The 25,055-nt window shown below is 36.4% G+C and overlaps 1 protein-coding gene across 16 annotated transcripts in view; it reads right to left on the bottom strand.

The window, feature by feature from the left end:
• LOC105489384 (dymeclin) overlaps positions 1-25,055 on the bottom strand; it is a 406,658-nt gene that overhangs the window by 101,560 nt on the left and 280,043 nt on the right. The window lies entirely within an intron of this gene.

Here is a 25,055-nt window from a genome sequence, read left to right as displayed (position 1 = left end):
CTCGGTTCTAGACCTGCCTCTGCTAAATAGTTGCCTCAGAGTTTGAGCAACTCATTTAATCTGAGAATTTCTTTTCTTTTGTTAAGTAGAAATATAATGCTTGCCTGCCTTGTAAAGTTATGAGAATTAACTAATTTGAAAATGACTTGTTAACTGTAAATGCTACAGAAATGTATAATCAACCATGCTGATTAAGACTGCATTTTTGCGTTTGACTCTAGAAATCCTGCCATCCTCTAATTTAGTAAGAATATTAAGAAAGAGCAATAAGGGTAGATAATTTAGCATTGGATAAAGGAAGTGGCCATAATTCTCTTTGGTCAGCTGTCCTCTAAGTTTGTAAATAACAGTTTTTCTTTAGTTAAAAGCAAACCATGCTTTCCCTAAGATCCAAAGTCAGAGATGTCATGAGACAGGCACCAGTTCCAGTGGGACAGACTATACACACCACCTAAGCACCAATCACAGAGATAGGGAGCAACAGAAAGTGTTTTGTAGTGAACACAACTCATTTAACCTTGGGAAGCGCCTAAATGTGCACAGAGGCAACCAGAAAAACTCTGCCACATTTCGTCAACAAAGCCAATGATCAGTTACGATATTTCTAAAAACCCTTTGGTTTTACACTGGGAGTTAGGCGAACAAGAAATCTCTATGCCCAAAGAATAGGAAAATGGTAGTATAAAACCAATTTTTGTAATCTAATTGCCTTCTTAATAAAATTGCCTCACCAAGCAAAATGTTTAGGAAGGAGTTTTTCTTTTTTTATGTATGTGATTTATATATGAGAAACATGTCGTGCCATTATTTGAACTAATTTACTGGTTATTATTCAATAGTCACTGCTAACTCTAACCCTTTGGTATGTCAACAAGCCAAATAAAAGAATGATTATAACCTTCTAAATGGCTTCAACTTTATGTCAATTAAATTTTGAGTAAATTGGATGAGGAATCAGACACGCTGAACAAGAAGAATAAGAAAACTGAAGGCAAAGACACAGAGGGAGAAATTAAAAATGCATTAACTGCACACACAAAAAACCACAGTTGCAAACTGCCTTTTACAAAAGATCCCAGAACAGTTGCTATCTGAATATTCCCTGCACCTCCTAGGGGCTTTGAGAATATGGATACTTAATACCTGCCCAGCGTTCTCTGCTTCACTGTAATTTATTGGTTTTGGTAGGTTCGGTTCAATGTAATCTAGGCAGGTGGGGAAGTCTTATTAACATCTTCAGATTAACAGGCTAATTGATGCAATTTAATCAGTTCTCCCAATAGCTATCAATATATACCACAATATTCCCAGATGAAATGTGTCATTTGTTTAACAAATACTAAACAGTGACATTATGAACAGGTACAGTACTAACTGGAATTTAGAGTCCAGTAGGGGAGAACTGAAAATTGTGAAAAATACTATGAAAGCAGAGAAAAGGGAAGATAAATAAGTATTAATACAATTTAGACTGAGATCTGAATACAGAAGTACAGGAAGCGTCTGATTTAAGTCTTCATATTATAATACTTCCAAGAGTTTCAGTCAAGTGTCATTAGAAATTCCAATTAAATGAGGAGTAATACCAGAAATAGGAGAAAAGGCCTAACTGTGGAATGCATAATTGATTAGCAGTTATAGCCAATCTCGCCAGAATTACCGAGAGTTAGACTATGCTTTAGGAAGGGAGGGTGCTGATGAGCCTATTAACTGTATAGACTAATACCTAGAAGATAATATATTAAGCTCAGTTTTGCAAATGATTTCAAAAATTTATTGTACATGAGGAATAGCTTTCCTGTTCTCATTTTTCTTTTTCCTAAACTTTTGTTGTAATTTTAATTTTTATCAAAGTGATAAGAGAGCAGTTGAAATTCAAGACTACTAGACTTAAAACAGAAAAAGAGCAGTCCTCTGATCCATCCTTTCCCTTCCCCCAAATCCATGACCCAGAGGCAAATATTTTGAACCATTTTAGCTATTTCCTCAACATTTGCCTTCTTATTCTGAAATAATGTGTACTATTATTTTAAATTTTATAATTTTCAATTATCTATTGACTCCTTATTCTTAAAAAATGAGGCATTCCTTCTTCTAAATTAATTTTAGAATGAGCTTACTAAGTTTTACTGATTTGCTAAACTGTGAAAATATCCATTTTTAAAACCACTGTTTGAGGGAGACAACTAAAATGAAATGGATATTCCTTTAAAATAAATGACTGAAAGAAACAAAACCAATAATTAACTGGGAATCTGAGAATAAGATCATGCTTCAAATTTACCATACTGCTTTGAGACAATGGTAGTTAAGCAAATCCCCTTATATCTGAATGTCTATCATTAAAATGAAGAAAATAGAACAATAGTTTATCAGGCTTAGTTTTTAGAGGAAAAACTGGGTCTGTGAGTGCTGGAGCATTTTCAGAGTGCTCTGCAAATTCAATTAGGACTCTCTTAACTGCACCCCATGGTCATTCGCTTTGACTGACAAATTTATTTTGTAACTCTCAGAATATGATGAATCCTAGGTTGTTGGTTTTTTCCTTTTCTTATTCTCTTTTGTTTTCTCTTTTTTTCTTTCTTTTTAAGAGTCTGGCATTCCCAATAGGCACAGCGGTAATCCTGCTGGCTTTCTCTCTTACTCCTGTGCCATTACATTTAATTTGTGTGCTTTTATAACTTTGTACTTACGCCCACAGGCTTTTGAACAATGGGCACCCATTCAATAAATTCAAAAAATAAATGACTTGATGATTGTAAGTGCTTTGAACTCAATGGACAGAGGGCTCTACATAAGTAACATAATAGTAAAGAGGCTAGGATAAAACATTAAAAAGAAAAAAACAGTCTAAAGCTTTTTCAGAAGACACACACACACATACACACACAGAGTTGTCATCCTTTGCCACATAGCACTCATTTTCCTCATTTGTACTCAGTTCTCAAAACCTTTTCCTCTATAGTTTTTGATAGGAAAACGACAAACATTTGTGAAGCAGAACACATTTATACATACTTTCAAGGAGTATTTCCTTGAAATGGGCTGATCACTGCAAGGTTTACTATATAATGTAAGAGATACTTAAATACATCCTGTAATCTCATGGAAATAATTCCAGTGTTATGATGAGGCCATTTGGAGCTTCCTATAACCTAAGACATGGTAATACACTTTGACTTTAGTATTTTTCACTTGGTTTATTAAGCATAACATGATTTAAATCTGACACAAATTTTAAAAAGTCAAGATATTTAGCAACTATAAAGTTTATTATGAGCTGTTATTAATTAATGTAGTGATATAAAACTTGTATTTTAAAAAGTTTACCTATCATCATTAGACTCCACACGAACTTCATAAAGTTGGGTTGGCTAAAAAACAGGAACAGGGGTATGGACATATCCTAAGATAAGACAGGCTAAATAGGAGACTGAGAATAATAAATTTCATGCCCTTTCTTTCTTAGACTTCAACTAAAAAACCTATTCCCTAAGAGAATCCTCTCAAGATTAATTAATCTAGCTACTTGTCAGTTTTTACTATTCAAAATAATCCCCACTTTTCCATGCCCAGACACCACCTCTGTTTTGCCAAATCCAATGTACGTGTTTTAATCCTCATCTTACCCTCAATCTTCAATGTATGATTGTTCACTATTTCTTCCATTTTAAGAGATGCCTACCTGACACCATGTTCTTGTGGTTTTTCTGATTTCTTTTATCAGCATTTTCTCTTCTACCCAGCTTCTGAAGGTTGGAGGTCTCTCAGAGCTCTGGATTGATCCCTCTTTCCTTCCCATTGTTCACTCATCAATTGCCATGACTCCGAACATTTTATTTATGCTGATGTCACCTACATTTCTATCTATGGCCTAACCTTTTCCTCTGAGTTCCAAGCCACTGTGATCTCTAGCACATTGACAACTGGCCTCCCAGCCTCAACACTTAGCCCTTTAAATCACTTCTCCATAGTGCTTTTTTCAAAGGTACATCAGGCCAGGTTACTCCACTGCCCAAAATCCTTCAATGACTTTATGCTGAACTATGGCTAACCTCCAAACTCTTTACCATAAATGGGCTCATCAGGCCTTGAACATAGCCCTACAATGACCTATTGCTTCAAACTCATTTAATGCTACTCTCTCCCACCATCCACACTCCAAGCTAAACTGGCCTGTTACCAGTTTCTTGAACAAACTGAGCTCCGTCCTGCTTCAGGCCTTCACACATGCTGTTTAAAACACTCTATCCTCATTCTTTCTCGGGCAACTCTTATTCATCATCAGGTCTCAGTTAAATATCACTTTCTCAGAGAGCAAACCCCTGAACTCCTAAGCCTCTAAATCTAAAATAGGATTCTTGTGATTCTCTTGCATTATGTCCCTGTTATTTTAGCTCCATTTTTAATTGCTAAATGATGTTTATTTTCCCTCCACTAGCTTCTTGAGGCAAGGTCCATGACTGCCTATTCATCGCTATGTACTCAATGTCTGGGACAGAATATGACATGAATAAAATCAATAAATATGTTTTAAACATATTTATGGATGATGTTTTCCTTGTATTTATTCCATATTTTGCTTCTGCATCTACTATATCTATTCTATTTAAACGATAATTAATTATGGCTAATTAATTATAGTGTTGTGTTTATTTTCAGATGTAGAATTGAAACTCAAAAAGATTAAATAAATTCCTCATTGTCACATGGCTATTAAGAGACAGAACTAGGATTCAAATCCAGGTATTTCTAATCTAGAGTCTTTGCTCTTGGGTGGGGAAACCGAAGCTTGGACATATGAAGTGATTTACCAATGACTTAAGAAATGAGAATTTGAAGGGTTTGCTTTCATTATGAAAAACAGGATGCATGTTATTACATTACTCATGTATTGAGAATACAGATTTTCTACAATCAATTCTTTTTTGTCTCTTTCCAGACAAAAAATTTCCAGAGTCTGTTTTAAAAGCATTTCTGTTAGATGCAGACTTCGTCTCTGTTGGACTTGAATCTCCAGTAGAGAAAGGGAAAGGCAGAGTACTTTATCTATTTGCATCTGGTAAATAACAAGTCCTTTTTGGTATAAAATTTTTGAGTTACTTACAAAAGAATAGGTTAACCCTGGGCATCGCTATACCAGTTATATTTCATCTGCCACAATCACCAACACAGTAGCAACGTATCATCCCCGTAACCGGAAAGATGATAAGGTGCTATTGATAAAACCTCAGTTAAATGAAGTTATAAATATTTAAAACTGAGAAAAATAGATACCACTTAATCATATATTTAAAGCCCATAATTAAATCAGAAATAGATTGTTCTCATGTTCAGATCAATTTTGTTCAGGAAGACTATATGGAAAAGACCTTTTCTTACTTTCCATTCCTGAACAATGATAATCATGTTTGAATACAATCATGATATGATCATATCTATCATTTACTGAAAACCTACTATGATCATGGTATTATGCCAAGAACATTACACATATAATTACAAATATTCAATCCAATTCTGGAAAGTAGATATTAGTATTCTCACTTTATACATGAGCGCACAGGAACTTCTCTGAGGTAACTATTTACTAACCAACACAGCATAGCTAGTAAATCCTAAAATGGGGAGTGAAGTCTGTCTGACTTGCAGCATAAGTTTATTCCTTTATGTCATAGAGTAATGAAAAGAGAATTTTAAATAGCTTTCCTCAGTAATAAGCTTTGGTTTTAGGTGATAAGAGAATAAAGGGCCTGTCTTCCTATCTTTCAGGTGGTAGAAGCTGTAGTGGTAGTAATTAAGGTCACTAATATTTACACAGTACTTGTTATATGCCAAATATTTTGCTAAGTACTTTTGATGCAGTATTTAATTTAATTCTCATAAAATTTGGCAAGCCAGATACTGTTATTATTTAACTGTTGAGAAAACTAAATATCAGAGAGGTTAATGTCAAGGTCACATAAAGGTTAAATCTAGTTATTTCTGATTCCCAATACTCATATTATTTAACTTAAAAAAATTGTGGCAAAATAAACATAAAATTTACCATTGTAACCACTGTTGAGTATACAGTTCAGTGGTGCCATGCATATTCACACTGCTGTATAACTTCTGTAACTTTCTTTATTGGGAAATTTCAAATACATACAAAAACAGACAGGATAGTATAATGAACCTCCATGTACCTATCACCCAGCCCATTAACTCATGGCTAATCTTGTTTCCTTATACTCATTCATTTCCTCTTCTCCAGTGTTATTCTGAAGCAAAGTCCAAACAAATCTTCCAACCATAAATATATTGGTTAAGTATCTCTAAAATATAAAGATTCTTTTAAATCAATTTTCACACATAAAAAATCAATGTAATTTTCACACATAAAAAATAAACAGTAATCCCTGAAAATTACCAAATATCCAGACAGTGCTCAACTTTCTAATTATGTTTTTAAAAAGGGTTTCTTAAAGGCAGAATGAGAATTAAAATAAAATCTCTATGGTGTAATTTGTCCTCATTAATGTGTTTTTCTCTCTCCTTTCTTTCTTTCTTTCTTTTTTTTTTTTTTGAGACGGAGTCTTGCTCTGTCGCCCAGGCTGGAGCGCAGTGGCCAGATCTCAGCTCACTGCAAGCTCCGCCTCCCGGGTTTACGCCATTCTCCTGCCTCAGCCTCCCGAGTAGCTGGGACTACAGGTGCCCGCCATCTCGCCCTGCTAGTTTTTTGTATTTTTTAGTAGAGACGGGGTTTCACCGTGTTAGCCAGGATGGTCTTGATCTTGTCACCTCATGATCCACCCCTCTCGGCCTCCCAAAGTGCTGGGATTACAGGCTTGAGCCACCGCGCCCGGCCTCTCTCTCCTTTCTTACTGCAATTTGTTAGTTGAACAAATCAGGTTATTTGTTTTATATAGATTCTTTTTTGGTGGTGTTTAATTTTTCTCTGTTCTGGGTATTTCCAGAAAATTGGCACCTAAATCTAGAGGCTTGGTCAGATTAGTTCCGTGGGGGTTTTTTTTTTTTTTTTTTAGAGCAAGACTACTTCATAGATGGTGATGTGTTCCACATCAGGAGAAACAGAATGTTATGGTTCCCTCTTTAGATAAGTTCACAGCCACTAATGCTCAATGCTTGAATCTACTAATTAGGGTTGCAAAATAGTGATACTCTAATTCTATCTTTTTTTTTTTCAGTTATTAATATTTCTCTAAAGAGGAACTTCTCCATATCTACTATTTTGACATCTAGTGTTACCATCTTATTTGAAAGGCAGGACAAATCCCTAGTTCCTTTTAGTGGAAATCTGGTTGTTACAGATGCTCAAAGCTGTTATTGGGTTGGTCACTGTTTCCATGACTTCAAAGGACAGAAGTAGAATAACTAGACAGAACTATAAATATTAAAACAACAAAAGCATAAGTGCATGGAGATACTTCCTATTCAAATTCAAGATCAAAGGGTTTTTACTTAATCTCTTCTATTTTAAATCTGCATATAATGTTTCCATGTCAAAATCTAGGTTCCTGGGCCAGGCACACCAGGGGCTCATTCCTGTAATCTCAGCATTTTGAGAGGCTAAAGCAGTAGGACTGCTTGAGGGCACGAGTTTCAGACCAGCCTGCGCAACACAGTGGGACCCTGCTGCATTTACAAAAAATAAAAAACTTAGCTGAGCGTGGTGATGCGTGCCTATAGTCCCAGCTACTCGAGAGGCTGAGGCGGGAGTACTGCTTGAGCTCAGGGGTTCAAGGCTGCAGTGAACTATGATCACACACTGCACTCCAGCCTGGGCAACAGAGCAAGATCCTGTCTCAAAAAAATTCACATATAATTTTTATATATAATATACAAATATAGGTTCCCAATGGGAAAACTAAATTAGAATATTTCACAATTACTCATTTGTTTTATTAAACTCATATTACACACGTCTTGAAGTAACAATATAAAGGTTTCTATACAAATGTCATTACCAAAAACTGTTTTTTCAATTGTGTCTTTAAGGTATAGCCTACTAGGAATAGTCACTTAGATGTTTGGTTATGCCACCAAATGGATATATATTTAGGTTCACTGATGTCAATTTATTTAAATTTTAGAGACTGCTCCTTTAAATTTTTGTTTCATAATCATGTAAAATATTTATGGAGTTCTTAAGTTACATCAAAGAACAAAAAATATTCAAAGAAGTCTAGTTTCATTCCTCTTTCACTTTTACCCAATTTCCTCACTATCTTTATAGGTAACTGTTTAACAATTTTTTTTTTCTATAGTTTGTCCTTCCCCTATTTGTTTTCAAAATATAAATAGACACAAATGGGTATCATCAACCTGTCCCGAGGATGCCTATGTGGTAGCATATGGAGCTTCATATGGAGATGTTTTCATTCATTTTGATAGCTGCATGGTATAATACTTTCTTGTGTGAATGTACCAGAACTTATTCAGTGAATTCTTACTGATGGAGCTGTAGGTAGAAGATTTATCTGCTTGTTTTTAATGTCCTCATATATATTTCTATGTATTCAAGTATTTTATGTAAGTAGTCTTTCAATATGTGGTCCATTTTACTTCTTTTCTTTTTATATTTTAGTTTTTACCTTTTATTTTTGGTATTTAGGAAGGTTTATATCTTTGTTCTAATAGTTGCCTTTACATGAATAACTATAACTCCCTAGTCCCCTTACTTTAATTGTCATTTTCTATTGATTCCCTACTATATGTAATATTGAAATTAGCTAATTGCCTCCTTTCCTTCCTCCTCCTTCTCTCCCAGCATCTGATTTGAAGTAATATCCTAAATCCCTTTCTATATATCCAGGGTATCCTCAAGGAAATGATGAAATCAGAGAATGCAGAAGCTAAAAACAACCACAAAAAAACCACATTAGAAAACAGAAAATGTACTTTAAGACACATTTTTAAAATTGATTTAAAATTTTTTAAATTAATTAATTTTTTGTAGACACAGGGTCTCCCTATATTGCTCAGGCTGGTCTCAAACTCCTAGGCTCAATATATTCTCCTGCCTCAGCCTCCCAAATTGCTAGATCACAGGTGTGAGCCCCTGCACCCAGCCTTTAAGATACATATTAAATGCAAGAAAATCAAGGGTCAACATGGCAAAATAAGTTGCCCAAGCTCATAGTAAATTACAGTTAGCTTAAAAACAGAACTCAGGTCTTGTAATTCTCAGTCTGTCACTCTATCCAAAACTTTTCTGGATCATTCCTCAATTAGCATTGTTTAAGATGATTATAAACAAGATTCAGATAAACTCCTTTCCAGCCCCAATACCTTGTTAGGGGTCTGTGAGGCTCGTGCTTCAAGGCCTTTGCACTCCCTGCTCTATTTTATTAGAGTAGCACCAGGGACTGTTTCATGGAAGACTATTTTTCCATAGATGCAGGGTGGTGGAGGTGGTGCTTTTGGGATGATGCAAGCAAATTACATTTATTGTGCACTTTATTTCTATTATTATTACATTGTAATATAAATGAAATAATTACACAACTTACCATGATGTAGAATCAGTGGGAGACCTGAGCTTGTTTTCCTGCAACTAGACAGCCCTATCTGATGGGAGACAGTGACAGATCATCGGGTATTAGATTCTCATAAAGAGTGTGTAACCTAGATCATTCACATGTGCAGTTCACAATAGGGTTCGCACTTCTATGAGAATCTAATGCTGCTGCTGATCTGACAGGAGGCAGAGCTCAGGAGGTAATGGAGTGATGGGGAGCAGCTGCCAATACAGATGAAGCTTTGCTCACTTTTCTGCCGCTCACCTCCTGCTGTGTGGCTCAGTTCCTAACAGGCCATGGACCAATACTGGTCCGTGAGAACATACTTCCCCTAGATATCTACAAAACTCATTCCCTCTCCTGCTTTAGGTCCTTGTTCAACTATCACCTTCTAAATGAGATATATGCTCCACTGATCACCCATATGCACTGCTCCCTCCCCATTCCCAACACTCCCAGTCTCTTCATCCTGTTTTATTTTCCCATGGAACTTGTTACCTTCTAACATTTTACTGATTTTTTTCATTCATTCACATATGTATGAAATTATTATATCTCTCCTCACATTAGAATGAAGGCTTCATGAGAGCACAGATTTTTTTTATTGTCACTCGGCAGAGGACAGTGCCTGGAACACAGAAACTGCTCATTAAATATTTGTTGGATGAAAGAGTAAGAAATTTCAAGCACCATTACAAAGTGTTTCTTTTTTTTTTTTTGAGATGGAGTCTTGCTCTGTCACCAGGCTAGAATGCAGTGGCATGATCTCGGCTCACTGCAACCTCCGCCTCCCGGGTTCAAGCGATTCTCCTGCGCCTCAGCCTCCCGAGTAGCTGGGACTACAGGCACGTGCCACCACACCCAGCTAATTTTTGTATTTTTTTAGTAGAGACAGGGTTTCATCATGTTGGTCAGGATGGTCTCGATCTCTTGACTTCATGATCCGTCCGCCTCGGTCTCCCCAAGTGCTGGGATTACAGGTGTGAGTCACCACACCCAGCCTCACAAAGTGTTTTTATACTTGCATTAGTCTTTCATAATTGCTATTTAAAACTGGTAACCTGGAGAATGTTTATAACTTATAGCTCATTCATAATGGGTATGGGAAATTTAGGACTTGTAATTGGTTAATGAGTTACTTCACATAGAGGTTTAAAGCACTACTACTAATGGAACAAAAGTTAGTCTAACTGGAATTCATTAACTAGTATGAAACTTAAGAGAGATTACATCTGATTATTAAAGGCTCAGTACTGTTTAGGCTTTGTTATGGACTGAATGTGTTCCCACTCAAATTCATATGCTGAAGGCCTAACCCCCAGTGTAATGATATTTGGAGAGGGGGTGTTTGGGAGGAGATTAGGTGATAAGGGCAGAGCTTAGTCTGATGACATTAGTACCCTTATAGTAAAAGACACCAGAGAGCTTGCTCTTGGTCTCTCTGCTAACACAGATGCTAACAAAAGGCCATGTGAGCACACATTGAGAAGGTGGCTGTCTGGAAGCCAAGAAGAGGGGCCTTACCAGAACCCAACTGTGCTGACACTCCATCTTGGGCTTTCTGCCTCAAGGACTGTGAGGAAACAGATTTTGGTTGTTCAAACTACCCAGTCTATATTTTGTTACGGCATCTTGAACTGACTAACACAGGCTTAAAACATGACCCTACAGAGGATGGATCATTCATTCAGCAACCAGACTGATTAGCTAGCACTGCCTATTATAGGACAAAGGATATGTTTCTGAGCAACAATGTTCCTCATGATGTCAAGCATGATGCAAATTTAAGATCATAGAAGAGATTAGGGGAGAGATTACAGGTGATTAAAATGTGTGAAAATAATTAAACAGGACTGCCCTATTGATTTTTAAACAAACATGCCAAGTAATTCCATTTCTATAATTCCAAGTACATTTAAGGACTGTTTAGCTCTGAAATGTCAACTGTCCAAAAATAACTACTTTGTTGTATTAACAAATAAATCAAGAAAATCAATACATTCCAATCAAATCAACTGGCCTTCCTACTTCCCAAAGTATACCACTTCCCATTGCCAAGATCTCCAAATTTCTATCTCAGAAACTCAAAGAATTTATAGATCAATATCGTGAAAATGGCCATACTGCCCAAGGTTATTTATAGATTCAATGCCATCCCCATCAAGCTACCAATGAGTTTCTTCACAGAATTGGAAAAAACTGCTTTAAAGTTCATATGGAACCAAAAAAGAGCCCGCATCTCCAAGACAATCCTAAGTCAAAAGAACAAAGCTGGAGGCATCACGCTACCTGACTTCAAACTATACTACAAGGCTACAGTAACCAAAACAGCATGGTACTGGTACCAAAACAGAGATATAGACCAATGGAACAGAACAGAGTCCTCAGAAATAATACCACACATCTACAGCCGTCTGATCTTTGACAAACCTGAGAGAAACAAGAAATGGGGAAAGGATTCCCTATTTAATAAACGGTGCTGGGAAAATTGGCTAGCCATAAGTAGAAAGCTGAAACTGGATCTTTTCCTTACTCCTTATATGAAAATTAATTCAAGATGGATTAGAGACTTAAATGTTAGACCTAATACCATAAAAACCCTAGAGGAAAACCTAGGTAGTACCATTCAGGACATAGGCATGGGCAAAGACTTCATGTCTAAAACACCAAAAGCAACGGCAGCAAAAGCCAAAATTGACAAATGGGATCTCATTAAACTAAAGAGCTTCTGCCCAGCAAAAGAAACTACCATCAGAGTGAACAGGCAACCTACAGAATGGGAGAAAATTTTTGCAATCTACTCATCAGACAAAGGGCTAATATCCAGAACCTACAAAGAACTCAAACAAATTTACAAGAAAAAAACAAACAGCCCCATCAAAAAGTGGGCAAAGGATATGAACAGACATTTCTCAAAAGAAGACATTCATACAGCCAACAGACACATGACAAAATGCTCATCATCACTGGCCATCAGAGAAATGCAAATCAAAACCACAATGAGATACCATCTCACACCAGTTAGAATGGCGATCATTAAAAAGTCAGGAAACAACAGGTGCTGGAGAGGATGTGGAGAAATAGGAACACTTTTACACTGTTGGTGGGATTGTAAACTAGTTCAACCATTATGGAAAACAGTATGGCGATTCCTCAAGGATCTAAAACTAGATGTACCATATGACCCAGCCATCCCATTACTGGGTATATACCCAAAGGATTATAAATCATGCTGCTATAAAGACACATGCATACGTATGTTTATTGCGGCACTATTCACAATAGCAAAGACTTGGAATCAACCCAAATGTCCATCAGTGACAGATTGGATTAAGAAAATGTGGCACATATACACCATGGAATACTAGGCAGCCATAAAAAAGGATGAGTTTGTGTCCTTTGTAGGGACATGGATGCAGCTGGAAACCATCATTCTTAGCAAACTGTCACAACAACAGAAAACCAAACACCGCATGTTCTCACTCATAGGTGGGAACTGAAGAATGAGATCCCTTGGACTCGGGAAGGGGAACATCACACACCGGGGCCTATCATGGGGAGGGGGGAGGGGGGAGGGATTGCATTGGGAATTATACCTGATGTAAATGATGAGTTGATGGGTGCTGACGAGTTGATGGGTGCAGCACAGCAACATGGCACAAGTATACATATGTAACAAACCTGCACGTTATGCACATGTACCCTAGAACTTAAAGTATAATAATAATAAAAAATAAATTAAAAAAAAAAGAAACAATGTAGGACTTAACTTTATCTAGTGTTCAGTGAATTTTCTAATAATACCTTAAGTCTAGATAAAGTCTGATGCTTTTCTTGTTCATTCTCTGCATTTATAAGGTGATTCTCAAATACTCCTGTTAAGGATTCTTCTCATGAATTTGTCAGAAATCCGTGAAATTTCCAGAAAAACAAGCAGAGCTGAATTCTCGAATAAAATTTGTTTTCAGAAATTAAATCAACCAAGGAAAGGGTTGAATTTCCACTCATACAATGAATAAAATTACTGGTTTTGGGGGTCTTATTTAGAGAAACTCAAATAAAGTGCCATTTACAAAACATTTGTAGCTTTGACTATAATCAACTGTAATAATAAGATACCAGCTTAAAAAATTCTTTTCATTTAAGCCTCTTTTGTAATACTGCTTTTTAATAACCCTCATAATAGCCGAATTAAAGGACCCCAACAGAAATCATTCATCCCACATAAAACAAACATTGCCTTTTCTTCTTAGCTTTGTTTTATAAGCTACATTATTTCCAGATGACGCTTGAGGGGACTATGGTTTCAAGAATTAGATGCTTAAATAGACAGCTGCTTTCTATTTGCCATGTAAATCAAGGATAAATCAAAGAAAATTCCAAATAGGAGACTTCTTTTCTTCTTATTAGGAACTATGAACAGGCAGAAAGGGAGAAACAGAATGAAAAACAATCAAGATGTGAGCGAACAGAATTAAAGATTTCTCAAATAAGTAAAAGGAAATTTAAAAATATTTCAGGAAAAGGTGTTTTTATATTAGCTCTATGCAACAGGAAGTAAAAACTTTTTCACTAGAATGGAAAGAGGGGGAAAGAAACTGTGATCACTGGTTTTCAGAAATCTATCACACATTACTACTGAATATGCATGGGTTGTTTTTTCTGTATTCTTTAAACTTCCCTTAGAAAGTCAATTAATCATTGCCAGATTTCAATGCAAACACATCCTATTTCTTTTTATAAGCCAGAGAGAGGAAGGAACATAAAAGTTATTTAAGTATTTTTAATGATAATTTTTTAAAAAAGTCCTTAAAAAGAATATTCTGCCATATTCCATAAGAAGGGACAGAACAATCTTCCTCTTCAGGAGTAAGAAAAGGCATAGTGTTTCCTTCAATCCTTCAGTTTAAAAATGAAGGAATGTTTTGTTTTTGTTTAAAAAAAAGAGGGGAACCCTCCAACTTAATACTGTCCTTAGAATCACTCTCAGAACATTTTTGGAACTCTCAGGTCCTTGCCAAGTTAGAACACAAGCATGAAAATTGGTCTTATTATGTCAAGGTCAGGTCTGGTTTTTAATGAGGAAAAAGTGGTAGGGTTGAGGGATGAGGAGTTTGCTTACTCGCTAGAGACTTTGCTTAAATTTAAAATCAATTGTATTGGTACAGCCATTATGAAAAGCAGCAGGAGGTTCCTCAAATAATTAAAAATAGAACGACCATATGATCCAGCAATTCCACTTCTGGGTATATACCCAAAGGAAATGAGGTATCTGTATTTGCACTCCCATATTCATTTCACTATTATTAACTACAGCTAAGATATGAAGACAACCTGAGTGCTCGCTGACAGATACATGGTGAAAGAAAACGTGGTGCATATTCACGATGGAATATCGTTTAGCCATAAATAAGGAGATCCTATCATTTGCAACAACATAGATAAACCTGGAGAACATTATGCTAAGTAAATGAGACGGAGACAAAAAGGGAAATACTATATGATCTCACTTAGATGTGAAATCTAAAAAAGTCAAAATCAAAGAATCAGAGCAGAACAGTGGTTGCCAGGGGGTGGGGGAAAGGAGATATTGGTCACAAGGTACAAACTTTCAGTTATATAAGATGAGTAAGTTCTGTGGACCCAGTGTATAGCATGGTGACTGAAGTTAATAATACTGTATTGTACATGTGATATTTACTAAGAGAGTAGATCATAAGTGTTCTCATCACACAAAATGGTAACTATGTGAGGTGATGGATGTGTTAATTGACTTAATTGTGGTAATTATTTCACAATGTATACATATAGCAAATCATGTCATACACTCCAAAATATATAATTTTTTTATTTATTATGACTCATAAACCTGGGAAAAAATTGATTGCACTAAAGAAGAAACTTACTGGGACCTAATCAATATGGGGCTTGAAATCTATTTAAGTTCAAAGCAGTTGTGCTAGGGATGTTCACCAATCTTATTCACAGGGTTTGGCTCTAACTGTTTTACACAGTTTCTTTAACATGAAAGTAAATATAAAGATCTTGACCCAAATTTCATGATCCTCCTGGAGAACTGGTTGATTCCAGGGCTGAGGCAGAGAAAATACACGATGAACTGGAGCATGTTGAGGGTCTCAAAAGAGGATAAGAGTAAACTGACAAGGCAGAGGACTCAACATGAAAGAGCTCCCAATGGCCAAAGCTGGAACAACATGAGCAACAGAATAATAACAATATTGGTTATAACACACAGAATAAAACAAGGATCCATGTGTCCAAACTGATAGAAATAAGTAATTGAATAAGTAAATACACTAGGGAGAAGTGACAACTCTTCCTTGTAGAATTCTATTAATAATGGCAGAAAGAATGAGAAAAATAGAAAATCACTAATAAATCAGTGATATATGCTGCAGGCAAGATCCATCAATGGATTCCAAAATTTGTAGGAAAATTTGTAAGCAGAAAGAGGATATTGGCATAGTCTTAAAGTATCTCCCCAAAATATATAGTCATTACAAACAGAAAAATAACAAATTTACAGTAAAAAACCTTGGCATACCTCACCTTAGCAAAATGGTCATGGTAAACCTCACCAGTAATACATATCAATATCATGTATTTCCTGGTATGATGCACGGAGAAGGGCTCACCTCTTCCCAATCCTTGTCAATAATGTATAACCTCAATCTAATCATGAGAAAACACCAGCCAAATCCAAACTGGGGGATATTCCACAAAATAACTGACTAGTAGTCTTTAGAAGTGTTGAGGTCACGAAAGACAAAAAAGACTTAGGAGATGTGACAAGGAAATTTAATACGGGATCCTGGGTTGGGTCCCAGAAAAGGATAGGCATTAATGTTAAAACTGTAAAATCTGAATGAGATTGTTATTAAAGTTAACAGTAATGTACCAATGTTAATTCCTTAATTTTGATAAATGTTACATGATCATGTAACATATTAGCAAAAGGGAGAACTGGGTGAAGTATATATGAAAATTCTTTTTTTTTTTTTTTTTTTGAGACAGAGTTTTGCTTTTGTCACCCAGACTGGAGTGCAATGGCGCAATATCAGCTAACTGCAACCTCTGCCTCCTGGGTTCAAGCAATTCTCCTGCCTCAGCCTCCTGAGTAGCTGGAATTATAGTCGTGCACCACCACACTCGGCTAATTTTTGTATTTTTAGTAGAGAAGAGGTTTCACCACGTTGGTCAGGCTGATCTCAAACTCCTGACCTCAGGTGATCCGCCCACCTCGGCCTCCCAAAGTGCTGGGATTACAGGCGTGAGCCACCACGCCCAACCGGAAATTCTTTAAAACATCTCTGTAAGTCTAAAATTATCTTAATGGAGGAATGGAGGGACAGAAAGCAAGTTGCAGGTACACTTGACAGAAATTCAAGATCTACACCTACAAAGAAGAATATAAAGTAAAAAGTATGTTATTCTTTGTTATTCTTTTTTTTTGAGATCCTTCAGTCTGACTCCCCAGAAGTAACCATCATTTGTTTCTTGTGCATTATTGAAAAATGTAATGCATATTTACAAGCATACACGTACGTATAACCTATATGCTATAAAGTATTTTTCTTACTGGTTTACATATCATGGATATCTTTTCATATAAACCAATATAGACTGACTTCATTTAAAAAATAGCTGTAGAATACTGCACTGGATGAATTTACACTTAATAAGTTCCTATTGATGAATATTTTGCTTATTTCCATTTCTGGTTCTTAAACAAGGCTGAAGAATATGCACACCTGTGTGGAACTGCATATCTAGCTGACTTTCACATTTCTAAAGTCAAATCACTCAAACATATTTTGCCTCCTTAAAATATTATTTCAAAGTATAAAATTTATTTTCCTACATTCACCTTTGTGCCATAATGCTAGCCTTGCTGATCTTTATCTGCTAGTACGCACACCCAACAAATAGCTCTCTTTTTCCCCCAGTGCTCAAAGCACTACTTTTTTTTCAAAGGCTTCATCAGGATACAATTCATATACCATATACTTCACCAATCTAAAGTATGATTGAACGGTTTTTGGTATATTCACAGAGTTGTGCAAACATCACCACAGCCTACTTTTAAAACATTTCATCACCTCCCAAAATAAACTCTGTGCCCATTAGTAGTCACACCCCATTCTGCTTCACACTCCAGCCCTAAGGCATTTACTATCTACCTCTATAAGATTTGACTATTCTGGACATCCCATATACATGGGATCAAACAATAAGTGGCCTTGTTACTGGCTTCTTTCACCTAACATAATGTTTTCAAGGTTCATCCATGATGAAGAATGTATTAGCATTTAATTCCTTTTTATTGTATGATGCACTGAGAAGGGTTAGTAGTATCTCACGTGGTATCTCACGTGTTATGGATACACCACATTTTTTTATTTGTCTGCTGATGGACATGTCAGTTGTTTCCATTTTTGGCTATTGCAAATAATGGTTCTATGAACATTCACAGTTTCAGGTGGACATATGTTTTCAATTCATTTGTATGTAAACCCAGAAATGAAATTTCTCCATCATATGACAACTCTGTGTTTAATTACTGATAAATTAAAATGGCTGCACCATTTAACATTCCCATGATCAGTACATGAGGGTTCTAATTTCTCTACATCTTCACCAACACTTGTTATTATCTGCGTTTTTATTCTGGCTATCAAAATAGATGTGTGAAGTGGTGTCTCATGGTTTTGATCTGCATTTCCTTAATAGCCAATGATGTTCAGTATCTTTTGATGTGCTAATTGACCACTTTTTATACCTTCTTTGGAAAAACGTCTATTAAGACTTTTCCCATTTAAAAAATGCAGTAAAAATTTTATTGCTAACTTGCATCACAGTCCAACAGGGTGCTCAGTTGGCCTTCCATGAGAGGATCCAGGGATCCAGGAAATGTTTTCCTGTGGGACCTTGGAATCTCCCACTGGATCTCCTGCAACCAGCTAGCAAATGATGAGAAAAGAGAAGTGTGGAAGACACACACAAACCACCCCCACCAAAAAAAAAGAAAAAAAAAAAAATTGCCCGGTGTGGTGGCTTATGCTGTAATCCCAGTACTTTGAGGGTTTAAGGTGGGTGGATCACCGGAGGTCAGGAGTACGAGACCAGCCTGGCCAACATGATGAGACCCCCCATCTCTACTGAAAATACAAGTAGTGGGGCGTGGTGATGCATGCCTATAGTCCCAGCTACTCAGGAGGCTGAGGCAGGAGAATTGCTTGAACCCGGGAGGCAGAGGCTGCAGTGAGTTGAGATCGTACCACTGTGCTCTAGCCTGGGCGACAGAGTGAAAACTCTGTCTCAAAGGAAAAAAAAAAAAAATGTAGAAGACAGCATTTCTACCTACATTCCGCTGACTACAGTTAGTCATATGCCCCCCTCCTAGACACAAGGGAGCTGGAAAATGTTGCTTTGCTGTGTAATCAGGGAGAGGAAATGGGTTTTGTAGAGCATCCAGCCAGTCTCTGCCCCACCTAAAGTCTAGTGGGGTGCCCGGCACATGCCTGGCATTCAGGAAAAGTAGCTGGTTGACAGGAAGCCTGTCAACATGACCTCCATTTCTCTGTTCTTGGTGGTCATTCTGGTTTGGCTTATTTCTGGGGCTCCTGGACATACCAAGCCCTGACAATTCCAAGGTCAGGAAGCACCCTGGGAAGAGGGAGTCCATCTTTGGGGTTCAGGTACACCCTGTGATGTCGAGTAACTACCCAGATGTTCCCAGACAGATTAGAAAATCCTCCTGATGTTGCTGCTCACCTGTAGTTAGTGATTGCTGGCTGTTGTGATCCCTACCTCTTCATCTAATATCACACCACTCTTCCTCCTGCAGGAAGCTCTTTTTGCACTAAAGAGCTCAGAGACAGTTCCACTTTCTGAACTAACGCCTGTGGTCCCAGACTGCCTCTCCCACACATGGGCAGCAATAGCTAACCTTATCAAGCACTTGCTTCATGCCAAGGATCCTACCTTTACTCATTCATTTAATCCTCACAAGAACCCCAGGTGTTCAGTCCTCGTTATTATCTGTCTTCTTGGTTCTGGCCATCATAGTACAGACAATGTAATTGAGGCCCAGTGAGGCAAAATGACATACTTAAGGCCACACAGGTCACAAGCCACAGAACCAGTTCACAAAATATAATATTTGCCCATTTTAAAATTCCACTATTTATCTTTTTATTATTGATCTCCTTACATATTATAGATACTAGTCCCTTATCAGATGGATTATTGGCAAATATCCTCTCCCGTTCTGTGGACTGTCTTTTTGCTTTCTTAATTGCATCCTGTGAAACACAAAGTTTTAAATTTTGATGAAGTCTAATTTATCTATTTTTCTTTTGTCACTTGAGTTTTTGGTGTCATCTAAGAAGTCTTTGCCCAACCCAAAGTCGTGAAAGTTTAATTGTATTTTCTTCTAAAAGCTGTATAATGTTAGCTCTAACATTTAGGTCTATGGTCCATTTTGAGTTAATTCTTGTGTATAGAATGAGTGAGGGGTGATGAATAATTATTGAACTATTATATACCAGACACTGTGCTGGATACAAACAACTCAGTGACAATGATGCACGATCATTTTTCACTTTCATGCCCTTGTTGAAGAAGCATAACACTTGTAATGTTTTCCTGCCTGAATCCCTCCTTCGAAAAATATTAACCAGCTCAAACTTCAACTCCTTTCAATGAAGACTGCCACAGTACCTCCCCTTCTTCCTAAAAGTTGTTCTCTCTCACTCTTCTGACATCCCGCAAGTTTGGTTATGTAGCTTTTATAAAATTGGTTATACGTTGAATTGTATTTTAGTTGTGTATTTGTTTTAACTATCCTGTAAGTAGGTACTATGCCTTCTTCATTTTACCTCTTACACCATGGTAAAGTAATGTAAAACAGAAGTTTTAATAATATTCTGATTGCTGTTATCATCACTAGAATAAATGCATGAAAAGTTGACCCCCAAAAGCAATTGTCAAAAGTGACAACATGTAAAAGGAGCTGTTTTAAGAGTAACAAATTTCAGCATTTCAAACTTCTTGGATATGGTAGCATACCTAAGATAACTGTTCCTATGTTATATAAATGTTAAATTACCTATGCCAGCCTTTAAATCTTCCATAAAAATCTTTAAGGGACATTTCCATCAAGAACTAATTCTACTCTCTGTCTTCATGAGTTCAGTTGTATTAATTTTTAGCTCTCACAAATAAGTAAGAACGTGTGATGTTTGTCTGTCTGTGCCTGGCTTGTTTCACTTAACAAGGAGGATGGTTACCAGAGGCTGGGAAGGGTAGTTGGGGCAGGGAGGGGATGATTAATGAGTAAAAAAATATAGTTGGATAGAATGAATAAGATCTAGTATTTGATAATAGCTAGATTACAGCTAACAGTAATTTATTGCACATTTTGAAATAACTAAAAGAGCATAACTGGATTGTTTGTAACACAAAGAAAGGATAAATGGATACCCCATTCATCCTGATATTATTACTCATTGTACGTGGGTATCAAAATATCTCATGTATCCCATAAATATATACATCTACTATGTACCCATAAAAATTTTAAAAAGAATACTCTAATACCAATATATACAAATACTATGTATGTATATCTTTGTATTATTTATGTGCACGTGTGTGTACAGAGGGGCATTTTAACACCAGCTCAGTAAAGGCACAAGCATTATACAAAACAAATGACTGAAGATAGTCTTCAATATTAGTTATCCATCAACTATTGAATCAAATGAATTTGAGATTTAAGTTAAAGAGTAAATACCAACACAGAATCTTAATAATAGAACAACCTAAAAAGGATGGAGTAGAAAATAGAAAAATCTCTGAATTTAAATTTTGTCATATGAAAATCAGATCAGAATATCCTACAATACATTTCTGAAGAAACTAAATGTCTGAAAGCAGATTTAAAAGTTTGTAAACAAGGTCTAAAAGATATTAATAAAAGCTATGAAGTCAAAAGGTCAGCCAATGATATATTCCAGAGTTAACAGTATCTTAAAATTCCATATAGAATGATAATAATAAGCGATCATGACTTGATGAAAATAAATTTCAAATGGATGGCTTTGCTCTTTAGACAGTTACAATTTAGAAGCAAACTATCTGTAGGGCATGGTGGCTCATGCCTGTAATCCTAGCACCTTGGGAGGACAAGGCAGGACAATCACTTGAGGCCAGGAGTTCAAAACCAGACTGGCCAATATAGTGAGAACCCATCTCTACAATTTTGGAGTTAGATGGTAGAGTCAGTCCTACAGAAATATTCAAAGTTATTTGACGACCACAGGGCAATATAATTTGGTTCCTTATGGTTGCAACTAGAATAAAAGTTAAATTGTTAGGAACTAGGGAAACAAAGCTTATATGGTACAGTAACAATATTCATCATTGGTTATAGTTTAAATATTCATATGGTTATAGCTTAAAAGGCAATCGTAACTCATTTGTTATCTTTGTTTCATTTTCTATATTCAGGTGCCATATTTGGTTATATATGACCAAACTTCTCTGAAAGTTCAGTTCATTTTTATTAAAAAAAAAAATCTGTTGAAAGATTCTCCTTTAACAGTTCTCTCCTGTCCCCTTTAGTCACTGAATTAAATTTTATGTAATCCTGATAATACAAACACCAAAGCAAAGCCAAGTCAATGGAACTTTACTTGCTTTCTTAAAGGCCCTTATTGCCCCTGTAGAGGTTTTCTCTCTCCCCACAGGTTTGAGTACAATTTTTGTTTTATTTCCCCTTAAACAGCCAGGGCAGTTTCCTCATTATCTGGAACTCAGTTGAAGGTTTCAGGTTTCCCCAGAGATGTTCAGACCAACATAGTTGCACTAAAGTACTAATACTAATGTTTTTGGAACTTGCAATTTGCTTTCTATGTTGTTACTCAACTGACTTGTGAATTATACAGTATAATGAGGATAAACATTTTCTTAATAAACTTAGAACTCTCTAGGTAGACTGAAAGTACTCTATGTACTACAGTGAGAAGAAAAATATGTCCTTATTTTTAGGTACTTATTCAAATTCTTTGCTAATATAGTTCACTCAGTCTTGGTGTAGAAGCACACATCGCGAGACTCTGTCTCAAAAAAAAAAAGAAAGTACACATCTAGGAATCCACTGCTGCATTAAGACTTTCTCATTTTCCTTTTTCATCTTTTACCAACAAGTGGTTTAAAGCATTAGTCCAGGACTCAGAATTTTATGTGGTTACTGGCAAAGGTACTTAAGTAAAAATTCTGCGAAAGAAAAGGAAGGAACATGTTCATTTGCCCAGTTAATGACTAATGTAAAAGAGAAAATGATTTCAAACGTTTAAATCACTTATACAACAGTGTTTTGAGTAATGGGAATGACCAATAAGACACTGAGGTATCATGAAAGAACAGACAACAGTGCTTATTTTTAAGGTTACTGCTGTTTGTTTAATCACCGTTCAGGTCTCTATCAGGAGTGATTCACAGTCATCTCTCCTACTGAATCAGTGCTAACCATTTTCTTCAATTAACTCTGAAAAAAGGCAGCAAAATTCAAGTTCATAAACCCATTTGAAAAATGTTGTGATTTACAAAGTCTCATACACATAAATGTTAAGGAAAAAAAAAAAAGGATTGTCAATGACAGATTCCAAATGGAGTTTTCCCACTATTTCTAGGAAGCAGATGCTTTAAGAATTCATTTTTACTTAGTGAAAATTTTATACAATTAGAAAATATTCAATCAGTGACTCTAAAATCTGTAAACTTCAGTAGCAGAATTCTACTAATACAGGACTGTTACAAATTCAAATTGTCCTATCATGGCATTATTACCCCCATGATTGGCAAATACCAGTAAATATGACCTATTTCCTCAAATATTAATTTTATAGATCTCTGATTAAAGAAGAATCCTACGAAGGCAACATCAGAACTTCAGAACTATACATATTCAACACATTTTTGTGGAGTAAGTGGCACAGGAATACTATATAAATCAAATAATAATTGCTTACAAATAACAAAACATTTGCAGATGACCCAAATTCAAGTTTTTGGTAAACACAATTCCCTATTGCCATCCTGGCCCTGGATGGAGCTTCTAAACAGTTATCACAGGTATGGCAAGTGTAGAATTAAGTGAGCTGTTATGCTAATTAAAAAATTAGAACATTCAACTTAACAGGAAAATCTTAAAAGACACATTTTGGAATTATAAACTTAATACCTTAAGGGGATGACAGATTGTGACATCACACACACACACACACACACACACACACACACACACACACACGAAAAAACTAGCACCAGTCAGGCTGTGGCTGCACACAGCTATCTTTGTTTATCATTGACTGATATCTGGACTGGGTGCTGTTCCCACAGTCTCATATCAGGACAAAGAAATGAAACAAAGCACAGGACAAGCAAGGCAACTCTACAGCTGTCTGGTATGCATCATCACTGCAAACTCAGAATTAAAGAGTTTTCTAATAAAGTTTCTAAATACCCATCCACTATGTTGTTATCTGGAGATTTAGGGCCGTCCTTATTAGAACTTGACGAACTTCTCCCGTGGTTAATGGCAAGATAATTTTTAGCATCTTCATCTAAGCCACGTTCCAAAATATAAGAAATGTCACAGGTAGTGAAACTACTTTAAGAAAATTTATAATGCATTCTCTTTCCTATTATTATATTATGCTAACCCCTGTGCTGTTTCTATTCTATTCCATCAGCATCCTCTAAGGTCAGGTGATGTCTTAGTGCATTTTCTGTTGGTTAGAACAGAATACCTGAAACTAGGTAATTTATAAAGAAAATGAATTTGTACGGTTACGGAGGCTGGGAAGCGCATGGTCAAGGAGATGCATCTGGTGAGAACCTTCTTGCTAGTGGGGACTCTCTGTGGCATCCCAAGATGAAGCAGAGTATCTATCACATGGTGAGGGGCCTAAGTATGCTAAAATGCTAGCTCAAGTCTCTCTTCCTCTTCTTATAAAGCCCCCAGTTCCCTTCCTATGCTAACCTATTCATCCATTAACCCACTAATCCATTGATCCATGAATTCATTAATCCATTTATAAGGGCTCCAATCACCTATTCAAGGTCCCACTTCTCAATACTGCCACGCTGGGGATTAAGTTTCAGCATGAGTTTTGGAGGGGACATTCAACCGTAGCAGTTGGTAATAAGCTCTTCGTCATTAAGGTGGATGGAACAAAGGCCACATGTTACTGCTGCTCTCTTCTGACCATGTCTGATAAGACTGGAGTCACATACTGATGAGAGCAGAGCCAATTAGATTCTCTTTCTCAGGAATTGAGAATGAGGACTTTAAGACAGCTAAAGGCACTGCACTCACAAGGACATGCTTATAGGTTGGAGGGAAGAAGAGGAAGGGCTGGGGTTGCTATTTTAGGTTCAAGTAAGCAAACAGATAAACCCAGATGGTAGAAAGCAGCAGCAGAATAAAGTAGAATCAAAAGG

The sequence above is a fragment of the Macaca nemestrina genome, chromosome 19 (genome assembly GCF_043159975.1).
Source record: "Macaca nemestrina isolate mMacNem1 chromosome 19, mMacNem.hap1, whole genome shotgun sequence".
Classification (NCBI taxonomy): domain Eukaryota; kingdom Metazoa; phylum Chordata; class Mammalia; order Primates; family Cercopithecidae; genus Macaca; species Macaca nemestrina.
Note: the sequence above shows the minus strand (reverse complement) of the source record. Positions and strands in the feature narration are given on the sequence as shown.